The sequence below is a fragment of the Acomys minous genome (assembly GCF_964271855.1).
Source record: "Acomys minous genome assembly, chromosome: 8".
Lineage (NCBI taxonomy): Eukaryota > Metazoa > Chordata > Mammalia > Rodentia > Muridae > Acomys > Acomys minous.
In genome coordinates this window covers 96,333,158-96,351,192 of record NC_140489.1, presented here as the reverse complement: position 1 = coordinate 96,351,192, position 18,035 = coordinate 96,333,158, and the positions used below count along the sequence as shown (strand labels likewise).

At 46.0% G+C, this 18,035-nt stretch overlaps 1 long non-coding RNA gene across 2 annotated transcripts in view; it reads left to right on the top strand.

The window, feature by feature from the left end:
• Positions 1-18,035, top strand: part of LOC311603152 — a 108,406-nt gene that overhangs the window by 23,606 nt on the left and 66,765 nt on the right. Inside the window, exon 2 of one of the 2 annotated variants that reach the window (XR_014780973.1) lies at positions 16,381-16,534. The exons of the other annotated variant lie outside the window; for it this stretch is intronic. This is a non-coding gene — a long non-coding RNA (uncharacterized lncRNA). The remainder of the gene's footprint in view (positions 1-16,380; positions 16,535-18,035) is intronic. 2 annotated transcript variants of the gene reach the window in all.

Here is an 18,035-nt window from a genome sequence, read left to right as displayed (position 1 = left end):
AGCGAAGCTGGGAAAACTAATCAAGAACTTGAGTGCGGTGTAATGGCTAATGTTCCAGTTACACAGCTCTTCAACTTTGCAGCCCGCATCCCGATAGGCAGGAAGAGGCTTCTGATGGTGTTTCTAGGGCCACAAATAGATTTATCCTTTTCGTTGCAGTAGCATAAAGTGGAATAGGCTTGTGATTCTGGGCAGCTAACATTGGGGAGCCATTCAAAAGCTCATTAACAGAGATAATTTTTTCTGACATATTTTTGTCAAGGAAAAAAATCACTCCGAGGCAAAAGGAAAGCATCTCTGAGAATATCTGAAGTGAAATATTTACTCATTTCAATATGAAAGATAATTAAAATGGACAATATTCCCAAGTTGACTGAAGTTTCTCCAAGTTTACCCAGCTATCTCAGCACCAGGAGGCAGAACGTTTTCCTAATTAAAAAATCGTGGTCTGCAAAGAACGATGGATTGAAAGAGTGAATGATTTCAACTTTATTAATAACATGTGATCCCAAAAAGAATTGCAGGCTATTTTATGGAAAAATCTAAAATGATAAGACGAGGCTGAAAAGTCTCCATTCCTAAGAAAAATTCCATGATATTGTATTAGAGAATGTGCTGGCTAGTTTTATGTCAACTTGACACAAGCTAAAGTCGTCCGAGAGGAGAGAACCTCAATTGAGAAAATGCCCCATAAGATCTGGCTGTAAGACATTTCCTTAATTAGTGATCAATGAGGGAGGGCCCAGCCCACTGTGGGTAGCACCATCCCTGAGCTGGTGGTCCTGGGTTCTATAAGAAAGCAGGTTGAGCAAGCCATGTGGAGCAAGCCAGTGAGCAGCACACCTCTATAGTTCCTACATCAGCTCCTGCTTCCTGGTTCCTGCCCTCTTTGAGTTCCTGTCCTGACTTCCTTTGATGATTATCAGTGATGTAGGAGCATGTGGATTGCATATAAAATACTTCAGTCAAGTATTTTAAAGACATAAGTATTATCATAAGGAATCCTAAGTGTTGTGTATATACTTATTAGTGTGGGCATGTGCACTGTGTGTGTGTGTGTGTGTGTGTGTGTGTGTGTGTGTGTGTGTGTGTGTGTGCGTGATTTATGGAGGGCAGAGGGTGGTGGTAAATATCTAGCTTTGATTGCTTTTCATCTTTATCTTTTGAGACAGGGTCTTCTTGAACCCAAAACTCACTGATTCCGCCCACTGGCCAGACAGTGAGCTTCAGCAATCTTGAAGCCTATCTCGCCCCACCTCCCCCAGGGCTGGGTTTATAGGTACATTCTATTATGCTGGCCTTTTAAATGGGATCCGTGGATCCAAACTCACATCTTCATTATTTTATAGCAGGCACTTTATCAACCGAGCCATCTCTCCAGCTCCCTTAATAAAGACACTGAATAAAACCAATAGAAGACAAGTTGGTTGGATGTACTTTCTAGAAAGGCCCTAGGCCAGAATCGGAGCTGGCTATTGCTCTCTCAGCGCTTTTTCAATGGCAGGGTAAAATACATGACTAGATGGCCACAGAGCTGAAAGAGTTCAACGTGGAAAGACCTGTCCTCACAGCACGTCCGAGAGCCTGAGAAAGGGTGGCGGCTGTCCTGAGTGATAACTGAGTCATTCCCCTGGAGAACCGTGATTGGCGCTGGTGGCCTGTGACTTGGCTGATGGTGAAGATGTCTGAGTGCTTGGCCTCACTCATTCTGTGCAGCTTCATATCGAAGAGGCATCTAAGGGGCCCGAGGGAAGAACAAGCTGTGGAGAATAAGCTACCATGTCAGCTAAACCAGCTGTACCCGTGGTGGCCATGGGCTCTGAGTGATCTCAGGATGAGGGATCCCAGCCAGTGCTGGAAGAAAGCAATGGACCAATGACCCAATGGCTGGAACACTTTCAAGAGTCTATTTTTGTTTCAGATAAAACCAGCACAACCATGATCCACTTGGGGAGCCAACCTCCTAGAGATTGATGGTGAGGTACGTGAGGCTCTGAGCTCACCAATATATTTCCCTGCAAGGCGAAGCCTATGCAACGTGGAGCAGGCAAGTGAAATCTAGTTCAGGGTCATATGAGGTCAGGTTTCCATCCTCAATTGCCTACCAGCTTCTCCATTCTGTTACCTTCCTGTGGCTAACCCATCTTTTCTGAGCTTCATCAAGTACTCATCTGATGTCTGGTTTTATGCTGCTCAAAGAGAAAAGACAGGAGAGCATACAGGCTGTGGAATCAAGACTGGATAAAACCTATGGGCAGAACATAATCAAGAAAGTATGGTCCTTTTCAGAAGTGGTTTGACCTGAGGGTCTTGAGACTTCCTTTGTTGTAGACCCACAAGTTAACGAAGAGGGTTTATTCTTTTAAAAAGTTTTAAAAAAACATTATTATAATTTATTCAGATTATATCCTGATTGTTATCTCCTAGCTCTTATCTTCCCATTTCCTCCCTCTTCCTCCCTCTTTCTCGCCCCTAGACCTGACAGAAGGGGACCTTCTCCCCCACCATATGACCACAACCTATCAGGTCTCATCCAGATAGTCTGCTTTCCCTTTCTCTATATGCCTGCTGGGCCTCCTTACTAAGGGGGAAGTGGTCAAATCAAGTGCACCAGAGTTCATGTCAGAGGCAGTCCCTGCTCTCCCCACAACCGTGGAAAATGAGCTGTCCGTTGGCTAGATCTGAACAGGGGGTCTAGGTTTACTTCATGCATTTTTCTTGGTTGGTGCTACAGTTTGTACAGGCTCCGCTGGTTCCTTGTGGGGCTCCTGAACCCTCTGGGTCCTTCCATCCCTCTATTCTTCCATACCATTCTCTGCACTCCACTGAGAGTCCAGCAGCAAGTCCTAGCATCTGTCTGGATTTCCCACCATCTGACCTCAGCCTATCAGGTCTCATCAGGATAGCCTGGCTTCCTTTCCTCTGTGTGCCTGCAAGGCCACCCCACCAAGGGGGAGCGATCAAATCGTGGGTACCAGAGTTTGTTTCAGAGGCAATCCTTGCTCTCCCCTGCCCATGTGGAGAATTAGCTGTCCATTGGCTACATCTGAACAGGGGATATAGGTGATCTGTTTGCAATGTCCTTGGAGGGTTTATTCTTCACTCAAAGGAAAGGATGGCTTTAGTGGTACTGTGCATTGCATCAAGGTCTCATGCATGCTGGGTAAGTGCTCTACCACTGAGCTATGTCATAAATCTTTTTGACTTTTATTTTGAGACAGAGGTTAAGCTGACAAAGCTAGCTCTGCAGCACAGGACAACCTTGAGGTTGAGATCTTTTTTAAGTTGTCATTGAGGATGCCCAGACTTTGCTGGGGACACCTGGCCCTTTGCTGTGGATGCTAGAGCATCTTGAGAAGATACGAAGTGTCCCCTGTGGCCCTGGAACAAAGAGCAGCTTCCATGAAGCAGGAAGGAAATTTACAGTAAATGTCCTTTGGCTCAAACTGAGACTCATCCCCTGGGTCTCCAGCTGCTGGTGTACCCTGTGTGTTTTAGGTAGAACAAGCAGCTACAAGCTACAAGCAAGTCCATAGGTAGAAGGGAATCCATGGTGACTTCTGAACATTTGCTGTTTTGCCATCCTTTAGGACCCCTGAAGAGCGAATGTAATTTTCCACGATCTCATGCCTTCTCACAATTATAGGAAGTTTTGTATGAGATGGCTTCCTAGCTGCTTGCTGTATTTGTAGTTTTTTCTGTTTTCCCTCTAGCTTCTGATTCAGCTTTTGACAAGGACTACCAGAGAGAGCAGACCCTTGAGGAATAGCTGGATATTTATCTATGCAGGTTATGATTATATTAGAACTGATTGTCATGGATTTCTTGTCAATAGGAAATAGAATATTTGTGTGTGTATGTATGAGTGGGTTTATGTATGTGTCAAACATGTATGTGTCCATAAGTATGAATATTCATGTGGAGGTCAGGGGTCAACCTCAGGTTTCATTGCCCAGGAGCCTTCATTTTGGGTTTTGAGAAAGGATCACCCATTGGCTTGGAAGTTTTCAGGTAGACTAGTCTGGATGGCCAGCAACCCCAGGATTCACCTGTCTTTGCCTTCCAAGTGCTGAGATTACAAGCAAATGTCACTACACTCAGCCTTTTATGTGGGTACTGGGGAGTGAACTCAGGGCCTCATACATGCACAGTGAGTACTTCCTCCTCCTGAGCTAACTCCCTTGCCCCAGAAATCTGGAATACTGACAGTGCATGACTTACAGAGGCAAATAATTCTTTTTTTCAAAAGAATCACTTGATGATGCGTGAATGGAAGTACCTACAGAAAGCACAGGCTCCACAGGTTGGCCACTACTGAAGGCTGTCACTACTGTAGGATTCACAGGGGACACACACAGTGAGGGTTGCAGGGTCTGTGGGGCTGGCTGTTTCTACTTGCACTGGAAGGAAAGAAGTGGAATATTTCAGGTACAAGTCATGGTCGGAGGACCAGAGGGCTATTGTAATCACTTCACAGCGTCATGTGTCAAAAGGGGTGGCTGTGAAACTGTCCAGAACAGCATGGTGTTATGGCTATACCAGATCTCAGGAGAAAGCAAGGACGTGGCTTAAGAAAGGCCAGAAATACAGACTTGGAGAGGGAATATTTGAGTAGAATCAGCTGAATTGCAGTGTCTTGACCCAACTAGAGAATCTCTCTGGCCTACTGTTTTTGTTGTTTGTTTGTTTGTTTGTTTATTTGGAGCATCCTTCTCCAATACACTTTGATAGAACTCTCTTCCCCATGATCAAAGACGTCATAAGGCAGTGTTAAATCTTTTTAGAATCTCCTCTTAACCACTCTTCACTGCTCATCATTGACTCAGGAGCTGCAACTAAGATCCTGCTATGCCCAGAAGAGGTGATAGTGGGGTAGCTCAAAGCAGTCATTGGACAGAATTAATCAAGACACAGACACTTACTGGAGATGCTCCTCTGAAGCTGTTAGCTTAAGCAATTGGCAGGTTGAGCGTAGCTTTTCCTTTCCATTTCTCTTAAACCGGGACTCAGTTGGTGGCCTGCACTCTATGCAGTGGAGTGGCCAGACTTCCTTGGTATGCTGCAGACAAAGGAATCCATAGGCCTGGAAAGGATAGGAGTTTCAGAGACCCCTTTCTCTCTGCCACCTCTTCCACTGCCTCCTCCCCAGCCACAGCCATGATGATCTGGCTCAGCACCAGCATTTTTACTCATGCATTTCACAGAGGGAAAAATGACTCTTCTGAGTCTGGCAATGGAGAGAGGTGGACCCAACCTGGAACCACAGGCTTCAAATCCATGTCCCTTTCCCCATATGACCCACGTGGGGGTTGTCTTGCATGGCTGACTGGTATGCGACACGTGCCTGATACAAGTTAGCACCATGTCTTATCTAGGGTTATCCAGAGAAGGCAATAAAGAGTAATAGCATCATAGGGAGGTTATTTATGTCCTGCAAGTATGGGAGCATGGAATAACCTTTTGTCTTCTAGAGAGAGCCATGGTCATCTCATGCTAGTGGCCTTATTAGACAGCATCTGGCAGAAGATTGAGGAGAGAGCTTCCTTCAGTTTAGGACTTGATGGGTCCTAGAAAGGAAGGTCTGCTAAGGCTTTGGCTCTGATTCTTGGGCTCTGAAGCCGAGGAGGGCCTACGTTAGGTGTAGAGAAAATCGAGGTTTAGAGAAACCAGGGGAACAGATGCCTTGGCCTTCAGTTATGAAAATAGAGAAAGAGACAGAGGGAGGGAAGGAGGGAGGGAGGGAGGGAGGAAAGAAAGGAGAGTAGAGGGAGAGAGGAGGAAAGTAGAAAGAAAGAGGAGTGGTAGAAAGGACCAGGAGTGAGAGCGAGCTATGAAGGTCAGCACTGTAGCTGCTGTTCTAGGTTAGGACAAAGACAAAGCAAGTATCTCCTCCCATTTCCTCTAGTACCAAGTGGGGCATATATTCTCTTTTTGGTGTTATAACATTTTGAGTTACATAATGACTAAAAGCAGATAAAGATCCAGCCAGCCAACAGCCAACCATGGACATGATGCTCATAAAAGCCCATAGCCAGTCTCAGGGCTTGGCTGCCAACCTGCTCTGGGGTGATAGGGGACAGAGCCAGGCCTGAGGAAGCCTCCAAGAGCCTGGAGGAGGCAGTTTGGGGGGAACAGAAAGGAAGGCCAGCCCTGGCCGCCAAGAACAGCAGGTTGCAATGCTTAATGTCCACACTCATGCCAGTGTGCTTAGGAACTGTTGTTATTTTTATGAGAAAAATGCAGAAAGGCTAATCTGTCTATTTATGTCTGTCTGGAAACATGCAATTACTGAAGGGTTGTTCTGGGGCCAGGATCCAGTCATGGCTCTTCCTCTCCCATAAGTCTTTGGGAGAGGAAAGACCTAGCTCAGTTCTGGGTAGGAGCCTGACAAGGTCTTTCAGCACCGGTGGAGTTGAAAGACAGACAGAGGACAAAGATCATTAGGTTAAACACTTTTATTTATTTTGGTTTCTGGCAGGTGGCAGTGTTAGAATACTTTCATTGACCCTGTTACTGCTGTGAAATCCAGAACCATCTATTCACCCACCATGCTCTATCCATCATCTATCCATCTACTACCATTCACCATTCATCCACCCACTATCTCCCATCCATCCATCCATCCATCCATCCATCCCTCTACCGATCCAGCCTTCCTTTCTTTGAACAAGCATGCTATGCTAAATACTTCTCTAGGCTCCAGAAAGATAAAGATAAAGGAGACAATGTCTTTCTACTTGAGAAACTTAAGGTATTTGTAATATTAGAAATCCCAGCTGTGAAACACAGTGACATACCATGGGGGCCGCAAGTATCTTTATACAGGTTGAAGAAAAAAAGAAAAAAGGGTCTGGAAAACCTGACGTAGCTTTAGAGATTACATGGTTCTTGATCTGGGTTCTTAAAAATGGAAGACTTTTTTTTTTTGCCAGATAGGTAGGTGAAGGTAAGTCCTACCACCTCCCCAGGATCCCAGAAGACACCAGGGTAGCACTTCCTATTCTGAGTGTGTCTTGAGTTCCAATGAAAGTCCAGTCTACATAGCAAGTGTAGTATCCATCTGCTCACAGATTCTGTTGATCTTCCCTGAGCCTCTAATTCCCTGTCTTTTTAGCATTCACCCCCCCACCTATACAGTTCTGTGCTGATCATGTCATGCTGTCTCTCAGGCAGCCCCTTGGGGTTCTGACTATTTGCTTTTGACTAACTGTGTCTTCCTGATTCAGTTACCCCTCATACTCTTTCATACTTTTCTTGGGGGCCATGGGCATTGTCCTCCTGTGGGGCACAGTGGTCAGAGGAGAGGGGCGACAAGAAGACCAGTTGATTACTAAAGTATAGCAGCATATTTGTCAGGGAGCTATGTGTGGGAAGGTGGGGTCTTGTGGGGGACAGATATGCCCTGGGAAGGTGGCAGCCTTTTGGAAAGGTGTAATGTTGGTATAGATTTATTGATTGGAGAAAGTAGGTGGCAGCCAGGTACCACTTCCTTTCACTCCAGCCCTGAGACTATTTGTCCCATCACAGGAAGAAGATCCAGACAAGGTCATGAAAAGCATTGCCTTCTATGTCACAGGATTGTAAATCTTGTACTTGTGTGTTTTCCCCAGGTTTTGGAGGAATTTTATTTTCATAGTACCACTCCACAGAATGAGCACTAATGGTTAGGGGGGGATGTCTTATAATGGCTTGAGTTAGTTCTTTGATAGCATGGGGCTGTGCTGTGGCTAAGGAGTCCAGTTGGCTCTGTAGATGGGGATAGTTGGGCTTTGCCCATCAGCCTTAGGGCAGTCCCCTTCCAGCTAACCACAGCCTAATCCACAGGCTGGCAGGGGCTGTGTGTTCCTCAGAGCTGCGGACTGTGATGTCATCCTGCACAGACACTCTGACTGGGGCTCCGTGGATGCGCTTGGTGCTCTGTCAGCATTGAGGGCTTGTGGAATGGAGCCACAGGGCTAGGAGATACCAGGGCAGGCTTGCTTGTTGAGTAGGGGTCATTTTCAGGGTTGATAGCCCTCCCCATCTTGACCATCACTCTCTCTAGGATGTGATGGGCTATATGCTATCATGGCTTTTTTTTTTTTCAGAGCCATGCTTATTAGACTGCAGGCTTATGGGAAGTGGATGGCCTACCTGGAGGTGCCAGGGATGATGCAGAGGTGATAAGCACTAGAGAGAGATGGGCCCAGGCATTTCCCAGTCTGTCTAGCCATCTGGAAAATTAGTGTCAGGTGACCCACAGGCTCAGAAGCTGTGTGTTACAAGGTCAGGGAAAGGGGGGGCATATTTTAAAACCCACCCCAAACAATCTCAGAAGCATTCAGATCTGGGCTACTATCTACCCCCACCCCATTTGTTTTGTTTTTGTTTTTTGAGACAAGGTTTCTCTGTGTAGCCCTGGCTATCCTGGATCTTATTCTGTAAGCCAAGCTGGCCTTGAACTCACAGATTTGCCTGCCTCTGTCTCCCAAGTGCTGAGATTAAAGGTATGTACCACCAGTGCCCAATTTTGTCTTTTCTTATATTCACCATGTGCTCAGTTCTGGGCCTGCTGTGTGGAGTGGCTAAGATTCTGTACAGAGAAAGGTATGACTCAGCTACTGTTTCTCAGGTGGCTTAGGAATCCATACAGCATGGGGTCAGAGCATTGATGAACCAGGGGGAGACCTAGTGGGTAAAACAGGCTGAAAGCTATCCGTGGAAGTATCAGGTAGAATTTAGTGAAAGCCACAGAATGGTCTAGGGAGGATGATTGGACTCTGAGATTTTTCTTGTTGGCATAGTTAAAACAAAACAAAACAAAGCAAACAGCCTGGAAACTGCTTTGCACAATTTTATTTGTGAATCTGGGTTTGCTAAAGAAATTATTTTGGAAATAGGCTCTTGATGGTTATCTTTCAGAGCCTTGAGTGGGGACACGCTGCAGTTGAGGTCCCAGCTAGCCCATGCCAGCTCAGGATCTGAGATACTCCAGTCTTTGGGGCTGGGGGTGCCCTGTGCAGCTCCATCCACCATGGAGATTATGGAAGCCAAGACCTGGAGTGGGGATGGGAGTGAGCCAAGATTGCACAGCAGGTCGCAGACCAAGCTGGCCTGGAATGTTAACATCTGGATTCTTGCCTTTGTGCTCCATAGCATAGAGTGCCTTTCTGTTCCTCCTTTCTAACCCAGTGTCTGAGATTAAGTCCAGAGCTAGGCAAGGACTCTTCCATTGAGCTGCATCCACAGCTCCATGCCCCACCGCTCTATCTGTCTGTCTGTCTGTCCGTCCGTCCGTTGGTTCGTTCGTCCATCTGTTCATCTATCTATCTATCTATCTATCTATCTATCTATCTATGTATCTATCTATGTATTTATCAATCATCTATCTATCATCTACCTACCTACCTATCTATCTATCTATCTATCTAACTATCTATCTATCTATCTATCTATCATCTATGTGTCTATCTATGTATCTATCTATCTACTTATTTAATGTGTGTGTGTGTGTGTGTGTGTGTGTGTGTGTGTGTGTGTGTGTGTGTACTTGTCACAGTACACGTATGGAGGTCAATTTGTAGTGTTGATTCTCATCTTCCACCATGTGTGTCCCAGGAATCAAATTCAGGCTGTCAGGTGTCAAGTATCTTTACCGACTGAGCAATCCCTATGGCCCCCTTTCTGCTTTTTAATCATCACCTCTAATTCTTTCATCCCAAACTGTCACTCCATGTCATATTCTTATGCACTGAGCTCCTGTGTACTTGTGTCTCCTCGGGTGCCTAGGGACTGCACCCATACCCTATCCCCTTACTTGCATGTATGTTACCCTCAGTGTGCCTCACTTCTGTGCTTGCCCAGCATGCCAGAGCTCACACTTTTCCTTCAGACTTGCTAACCTTACCAAACTTATGAGGTCTCCCCTCATGGGGCCTACAAACTTAAGGAAAGGCCTTGGCTCTTAAGCATCTTGGCATTATTCCAGAAATGCACCAATGTCTAGAGAATGTGTTTAATAAACTAGTGAATGCAACTGCTCAGGCCGTGTGTATCCCGGCCACAGCATTCATGCTCCCGTCTTCCCCACAAGGACAAGGGCCTTGACAGGAAGCATGAACTGAAGCATGATGGGAAAGCCCTTTCCGTTCTTCTGCAAACAGAGATCCTGAGCTCCTCTGTCCAAATGGCCCTCAAAGCCCATAGGGTGTCAGTATGTGTAAGGTTTTTAACGAGTGAGTTGAGGGTTCACAGACATCAGATGTCCTTTTGACTCAGGCCCTATGTATACACATCAGAGGTGACCTAAAAAGATGACTTTACTGTTGCAAACCATATCTCCTGGGAGACTGAGAGGAATGCCAGGCTGGGAGCAGACATGGGGGCTTCCAGACAGGTTTTGGTAAATAGCAGGCGATCTTTACTTTCTGGCCTACTGAATCTTTTCTTAATAAGCTAATAATCTTTATTTTATCATTTTTATTTTTGGCAGTAGAGAGTGAGACAATGGCTTTGTGAATGGCAGACCAGCAGTCTACAACTGAGCTGTGCCAGCCCACATCCATATGTCTACAGACAGTAGTTTTGGGCACTAGCAATGGGCCAGATCCATGCCAAGGATGGTTTGTTTGCATTTGTATGTTTTAATCTTCACAACGACTCTTGTGATAGGTACTAATATTGTTCCTACTTTACAGAATAAACTGAAGCTCAGAGTTAAAGTGGAAGTCTGATGCTGACTTTGAACTTTTTTTGGCTAGGATTAGATTCCAGGGCTTTGGACATGCTGGGCAAATGCTCTACCACTAAGTTGCACCTACCTGAGGGCCTTGAGTCTTGATTTTTAAACACTGTGCACTTCATCCCTTAGTGGCTGCCTCTCCCCCAAGCTTATGATACCCCTTATCCATATCCTAGGAGCCCAGAGGTACTTTCTTCTTCCTCTCTCTGTCTCTCTGTCTCTGGTTGATGCAGGAGGTTGAGATAGAAGTCTAGACCCGATGTGGAACTGACCTGCAGGGAGCTGGGGGCTTTTCACTTAATCAGCACTCCTCACTAGAAAGTAAACACCGGAACGAAGGGCTCTTTCCTGTATCCTTGAGCCCATGAGGCAGGATCTTAGAGTCTAGCTATGGGTTATCCATGCTTGGAGATGTTCAGAAGCCCAGCATTGCTTCAGTAGGGAAGAGAATTACAATATTATCATAGGCTGAGCATCCTTAATACGAGAATCCAAAAGTTGAAATGTTTCATAGCCTGGCATCAGCATGATGCCAGAAGTGGAAAATTCCACGTCTGACTTCATGTGACTTTAGGTTGCTGTGTAAACATTAACATGCTAAAAATACTACATAAGGGGCTGGAGCAGTAGATGGCTTACTTGTGGTAAAGTACCTGCTGCTCTCCCAGGGGACCTGAGTTTGGTTCTCAGCACCTATGTGAAATGAGTTGCAACTACCTGTAACTTCAGCTCCAGGTGATCCGATGTCCTTTTCTGGACTCTTTGGACACCTGTAAACAAGTGACACATATGTCCACACATCTATCTGCCCCCATATACAAAAAAAAAAAGTAAACATTCTCTAAAATATGGCATAAAATTAACTTCAGTCTGTGTAAGGTGTATACAAAACATAAATAAATTTCATGTTTAGGCTTAGATTCTTTCTTCAAAACATCTCATTGTATGCATTCTTGTCTTGGAATATAAATATTTTAATATCTGAAAAAATCAGAAACACTTATGGATCCACGGATTTTTAATAAGTGACATTCAGTTTGCACTTACCCTTTGTTTAACATCACACACACTCCCTCTCTCTCTCTGTGTTACGTGTATGTGATGTATGTGTGCTAACACATGCACACCTACTTTCAGTGTGGAAACCAGAGGTCAACATTGGTTGTCTTTCTTAATTTCTGTACTAGTCAGTGTAATATTTTTTAGACAGATGTTTTTAGACTTCATCTAGAACTCACTGTAATTTGGCCAGCCTGGTTAGCCACTGAGCACCAGGGATCTTCCTATGTCCCTCAGCCCCTGCTCCTCTCATCCATGTGACTACTGAGCCACGGGCGATGGGCACCTGAGCTCAAGTCTGCATACGTGTGCTGTAGTCACATTGCCAACCGGGCTTTCTCTCCAAACCCTGCCCTCCCGTCCCATCTGTGTTTTTATCAGAATCCTTATTTTTACAACAGCTCCAGGTCTTACTTAGTTCTCTTTTAGGCTGTGGCCTGAGGCTGCAGAAATGACATTCTGCCTTGTGTCCCGAACACAAAAGCCATTTTCACAGTCTGAACTTTGAAAACTCCCTCTTGTGAGGGTTGGGCATGTGTTGAGAACAGGGGAGGCATCCAGAGAAGTGACAGATAGGAGGCCTTTGAATTTAGGTTTTGATTTCTTAAAAGAACAATTTATTTATGTTTATGAGCATGGGCATTTTGTCTGCCGCATGTCTGTGTACCACATATATGTGGTGCCTGAGACCAATGAGGGTGTCAAATCTCCTGGGATGGGAATTATATGCAGCTGTGAGCCACCATGTAGATAGAGGAACCTATAGGTGCAGGCCCTATAGAAGATCAAGCTAACGCTTCTGACTGCTAAGCTGTCTCTCTAGCCTGGTTTTGATGTAATTTGCTATTTGCTAGCTCGCAGAGCCTCAGTTCTTTTTCCATCTGTCGTGTGGGAATTCTTTCCAGAGTAGCTGTTGCTAAGAGCTAGTGACCAGCAGTAACTCACTATTTTTCTTATTTCAGAGCCACTGTTCCAGTTTCTTGGTCTGTCAAAGCAGTGGTTCTCAATCTGTGGGTCTGGACCCTTTGGGTGTTCAATGACCCTTTCACAGAGGTCATCTATAAGACCTTGGGGAAAACACAGATATTTACATCATAAGTCATAACAGTAGCAAAATTACAGTTATGAAGTAGCAAAGGAAGTAATTTTATGGTTGGGGAAATCTCTACAACACGAGGAACTGTGTATTAAAGGGTTGCAACATTAGGAAGATTTTGAACCATGTCCCACGTAGGTCTTGGTTTTCCCTGTCAGCGGTGGATGGTTATGGGAGAAGGTACAGAAGGAGCTCCGTTCCCCGGGGATGTATCTAGGAAGTACAGCATATGTCCAATACTTGTCCTTTGAAGGAGAGGATGCTTCTTCTCGGGTCCCAGGGATACCATGAGGCACCAGCTGGAAGCCGTGTGGAAAAGCCCACATTTTGTCAAAGAGAAAAAAGAGCTGGACTGAGCCTGGGTTTGCCTGGTAACTCTTCTGACCCTGGGGATTGTTGTTAGTTATGTATTATTTTTTCCTTTAGAGAAGGAGAGACATGGAAGGTGCCAGAGCCCTGTCCTGGGCAGGCAGAGATTTATGGCCCTCTCTGTGTTTTGGGTTTCCTCTTGTCCTCGAGGAGCACAGGGGCCCAGCAAGCTGCCCACAGCTGGAGGTTTTGGAAAGGAGGGAAGTTATGGTTTCAGTTCTGGGGTGGCTGCAGGGAAAGAAGTTCTGCCGCCAATCCTTTCCAAGCTTGTTGAACTCTCCTCTGCATCCCCCTGAGGGGCCCTTAGTACCCACCATTGTGTCCTTGGTGACTCACTCACTCCAAACCTCCCCCTGGAAACGCTGGACGTAGTGAATTCCAGGGCCGCATTCAACTTTATTTCCAGTGGTAAAACTTTTGGTGTTTGCCTCATGCTTCCTTCTAATCCCTGGCTCCTTTGTGTGAGTTGTCTTTTGTCAGTGGGGGATGGGAGCGGGGATGGGTTTCCTCTTTTTCTCTGATGGTTCTCACGAACAGAAAGACCAGGCATCCTTCGAGGGTCATCGAGGGTCAGGCTTTAGGGTCTTAGTCCTTTCTATAGTCCAATGCCTTAGTCCTTGTCCTAGAGTGCTCGCAACCTCTCTTGTAGCCTCTTGGGTTCCCACAACCTGGGATGGAACTCTGGGCAGGAGCCCAAACTGCACCTCCAGATTTGCCCCTGCTGGGAACGTCTCCCTCACTTGCCCGACCTTAGCAACTGGAAAAGTCTTGTCACTGACTCCCCCCCCCATTCCCCCTCCCTCTCCCATTCCTCTGCCCCCCTCCCCAGGTGTTAGGGGTAGCTCTTATAATCTGGGGTGGGGGTACAGTTCCTGCTTCAAACTTTCCATGAGCCAGGGACTCATGAGGACGGGCTTATTATGGGTTGGCTCTTCTCTCTAAGCTCCTTGACATTTGAAGTGCTAAAGATGGGGTGCTTGGAGAGAGGACGGTCCGAAGTCAAGGGTGAAGTTGGGACTAATGGGCCCCCATGATAGGTAGATAGGGAGGGGCCTACTCTCTCGGTCACTTGGACAGGTTGAAAGTTCCTTTTCCAACTAAGATGTCTCATCCCCTGGAAACATCTGGTGGCTGTGGTTCTGTCCTCTGTGACTCCAGACATATGCTGTCCCTTGCTGTATCGGAGCTGGCTCTCTAGTTCCCTCAACTCATAGCGGGGCAGAGGGAAACATCTCTCTTGGGAGTCTGAGAGGGACACAGCTTCTGCTTGGAGGCTTCTTGTGAGTCTCATGGACCAGGTACAGAAAGAACCCTAGGGTGGTGCCAATGCAGCCTCTGCATGCTGTCCCTGGGACAGCTAGCTCTCTTTCCGTTCCTCTTGAGACTTCTGTGTAGGAAGCGTCTGAGGGATGAGAAGACGACCCACGCCTGTCACCTTCCATCACTATTGCCCGTCTGCAGTTCTCAGCCCTCTTCATTTCTACGGTTTTCTCATGAGGTGAAAGGCATGCTGGCTCAGGGCTGGGAGGTAACAGATGCCAGTCACAGAGATCGTGACTGTGGGAGTCAGGTCTCCTCTACTGGAGTCCTGGTGTGGGTTTAGGGTTTTTTTTTTCCCTGCTTCCAACAATGCCCTTTGTCTACTTTAGTCACCCAACCCTGGAGCAACAGCTCTGTTGATGTTAGGCTCTGCCACACATCTACTGAAGGTAGGATCGACCCTATTTGATGCTCTTCTAAGTGTTTCTCCCCTGAAAACACCACACACACTCGCGCTGCACGCGCACACACACGCACACAACACACACACCATACCCCTCCCTTCTTCCCTCTCTTCTGTTCTTCCTTTCCTCCCTTCCCTTCCTTTCTTCCTGTCTATTTAACTTTTTAAAATAATTAAAAATATGCTCTTCTTTTATGATGTTGTCCCTCTGGATTCTGGTATCACATTTGCTCTCCCATTATCACTTTATCAGGTGCAAAGTCCAAAAGTTAACAAGCAGTTTGAAAGTGCCCTAGATCATGTGTGGAAAGAGCCAGACCCCCTCATCCTCATGATCCGAGTACTCAGTGTGGGTCAGGGTGACATCTATGATCTTTCCTGCTTTGTGGGGGAGAGCACCTCACACGCCTCGGCAGCTGAAAGCTCATGCCCTCCCAGGTGCTGCCTATGTTAGGTCAATCTGTCCTCCCTCAGTGTTCCCCCTACCCGCTCTCAGGAAGCTCCTGTTAATATGTTCCATTTCCTGTATCAAGCAACTGTCTTGCAAATAGCGTTGTTGGTAATTCATAGAATGGGCTGTTATTTTTGGAGCTGGCGTCTACAGAGACAGGCTTAAAATTGAACACATTTTTTTTCCTTTTCTTTTTCAACTTTTCTCATATTATTGCAGAAATTACAGAAAACTATTTGGCTCGTCAGGCCCGACAATATATATGGCTGATCCCCTGTCATTGTGCTAATCCTAGAAAAATAAGCCTTTTGGCGTCCTTCAGATTTTCCCTGGGTGAGAGGCGACATGGGCTCCCCTGTGCAGAGAAACCTGTGACTGCTTTTTTTTTTTCTGCTTAGGATTGTGCTTAGGAGGATAGAGGTCGATTCATAGCATTGGGTCAGCATTAAATGCTGCTGTGTCTTGATATCTGCAGAATATTGGGGTTGTGTCTACAGCCCTCCAAGCCTGGGACACCTTCACAGGGGATAACGTTGGAGGCTGGAATTAAGAGCTGACACTGCAAAGATAAGAATGTGACTACTAATGAAATTAATAATACAAATAATTCAAATAATACACTCTAAAGAGGAAGAAAGGAAGGATGGCTTGTCATAACAACAGAAATATAAAGAATGCTGAAGTAATGGAGGTGTTCAAAGGCTGCAGTCCTCTTTACATGGCGCTGGAATCTTAAGCTGGTCTCACATGCTCTCTGCCCCCAGAGCTGTGAGGTAAGGAGGGCTGTGGCTGTGCCATTTTATGGGGCAGAATATGAAGGCCCAGTAAGGAGAAATGGCCTGACCCAAGCCACAGAGGGACTTGGAGGTCTAGCAGAGAAAGAAGCAAGGTGTTGTGGGCACTGTCCTCTCTTTTCACATGCTTTGCTGTTGGTCTACACAGCTGCCATCTGTCTTCCACAGGTCCCCATTTCCCCAGAAGCAAGAAGCAGCAGCCATCTATGTCCTGATGACCTTGACTCTCCCAGCAGACACGACGCTTTTAGCATCTGCTCTCAGACAGCAGGTGCCCTTCCACTGCCAAAGCCTGGACCTGCTCCAGCCACCCCTGGACTTGGTGAGAGCGTAGCTCTTTGAAGTCTACAGCTCTGTGTTCTCCCAGTGCAGCCCGGAAACATAACTCTCATTTCCTGGCTCCGGGCTCTGTCTCTTTGAAGGCAAAATTGCTGCTTTCCTCCTTGCGAGTCATCCGAACCAAAGCTACATTTCAGTTTATTGATTTGGCTCAACCATAAAACCACAGGTAGGGAAAACACAACTGGAGCAGCCCAGGGCTCTGTCCTTTGGGAAAGTGGCAGGGGAAAACTGGCCTTTTCATGGCTGCCCTTCGACCACAAAGGTATCGCCAGGTTTGAAAACTGACCCGGACTTTCCTTGGAGCTGTTTGTGGCTGATAAAATTGCAAGGGTTTCTTTCTATTGGTTGTAACATTCCTTGGAATTTACAGTCTGTGATGCTCCCCAGCGTGCTGTTTTCTTGCAGGAATCCCACACGTGACTTACATGGTGTCCAGGGGAGCAAAGCCAAGAGGAGGCAAGGATGGGCACACTGGTCCTCGTTCTCACTATCTGTGGGCTGGAGCAGGGTCAGCACAGGATGTTCTCAAGGCCCCGGGACGTTAAAGCTTGGCTTCAATTTACTTAGGCATTTTCCAATTTCTTTCTTTCTTTCTCTCTCTCTCTCTCTCTTTTTTCATGGCATTGGCAGAACTTATTGAGTTAGAAAGAAGGATCAACATTTATATGCTTTAAGTTTAGCTCTGTTATTTATCTATAAATTTCTTCCTTCACTTCTGCCTTTCTTCTATAAATCATTCATCCATCCATCCATCCATCTATCCATCCACACATCCATTCTTCTAACTCCCTTTTTTAGAGTTTTTTCTGCATTACACCAATTCACAGAATATACGAACTCAACAATTACTTAAACAACTTCAAAGTATATGATATTGACTTTCTTTTCAGTTCTCTTTTTTTTTCTAGAGTGTGAATATGAACGCAGAAATGAGATAGCCATGTTTTCTTTTGTCATTACAAATTCTACTTTGTTTTTATAGTACAGTTGATCGTTTATAATTCAGCACATTCGTTTTTGCACTTCTTTTGAATACTAAGCATGGCTGAAGGCCATGGTGACCTTGTTGGTCTTGATAGCCATCAGCTCCCATGCACCATCCAAGCTCCAGTCATCATATCCTATCTATGACATGTGGAGTACCTCACCCTCTCTTCTGCTTCTATATCTTCCCGTGTACGGTACCCTGTATCTGGGATGCTCTCATCCATCCTTTTCATGAGCTGAGCTCCTTGCCTTCCTTTAGAGGAAAGAAATGCTTACTCCTCCATGAAGTATTCCTGGGAACTCCAGAAAATGTTGAGTCGCCCTGTGTTTTGTAGCTCTTGTTACACTGCTGCTTGTTATCTGTGTTCTCTATGGGCGTGGGAGGCGGGCCTCCATCACCTTCCTCAGTCCTGTCAAAGATGAATCTATATGCACTACAAGCAAGTTCTGTTGCTGACAGAGAAGTGAATGACTTTCAATGGACTTAAGTACTT